Raw genomic sequence first — 962 nt, forward strand, 5'->3', positions numbered from 1 at the left:
TATATATATATATCTTCATATGTCTGATATAAGCTCCCTCTTCATATAAATGTGTGTGTATGATAATATAGTATACTTATATCATTTATACATATATTAATTGCTTTACTAATATAAATATGCACATATTCATAAACATATATGTGTGTGTATGCATGTATATATATATATATACATGTATATATGCATATTCTCATATATTATTTATATATACATGTATATATGTATACATCCTCATGCATCACGTGTTGGCGGTGGTTGTGTGGGTGTATTTTTTTGTTGTCATTTGTGTTGTCAAAGATGAAATGAAGCAGAGATATTCCTTGTTTGTTCTTCTGACGTTATGAAAAGTCAGCAAATCTCAAAGACTGAAGCGGAAGTTCAACTGTTATGATATGCAGTGTTCGGGGCCTTTTTTTTTTGCCTTAAAGTTTTGCCAGCTGTATTTCCCAACATTTAAGGTTTACTAAAGAAAATAATTACGCTATCAATTATAGTTTTGTTTTGTTTTGTGATGTTTTCTTTCTTAAATATTTGTCTATTCTTGCATACACGCTCACACACACACGCACACACATGTACACGCATACACACACACACTGATATACACACACAAACACTCCTACATACATATACTTACTGACGCAAATAAATACATGCACACTTTGAAATAACAATTACATACGCATACTCAGACCCCTTCTAATGACGCAGATATAGCTACGTAGAGGTTCTCATACTAGCATATACATACATACATACATACATACATACACACACACATACAGAAACACACGCACATGCACATATATTCGTGTCTTCTTTGCAAACCCACACTCACCTACGCGCATCTGTCTAACTACAAACTTACACATACTCTATGGACAAAGTCGTGACACATAACTTCGTACATGTTAATGCAAATATGCACGCACATATAGGCATCCGACCCCCATATATAT

This window comes from Octopus bimaculoides, chromosome 13, assembly GCF_001194135.2.
Source record: "Octopus bimaculoides isolate UCB-OBI-ISO-001 chromosome 13, ASM119413v2, whole genome shotgun sequence".
In the NCBI taxonomy this organism is placed as follows: Eukaryota; Metazoa; Mollusca; class Cephalopoda; order Octopoda; family Octopodidae; genus Octopus; species Octopus bimaculoides.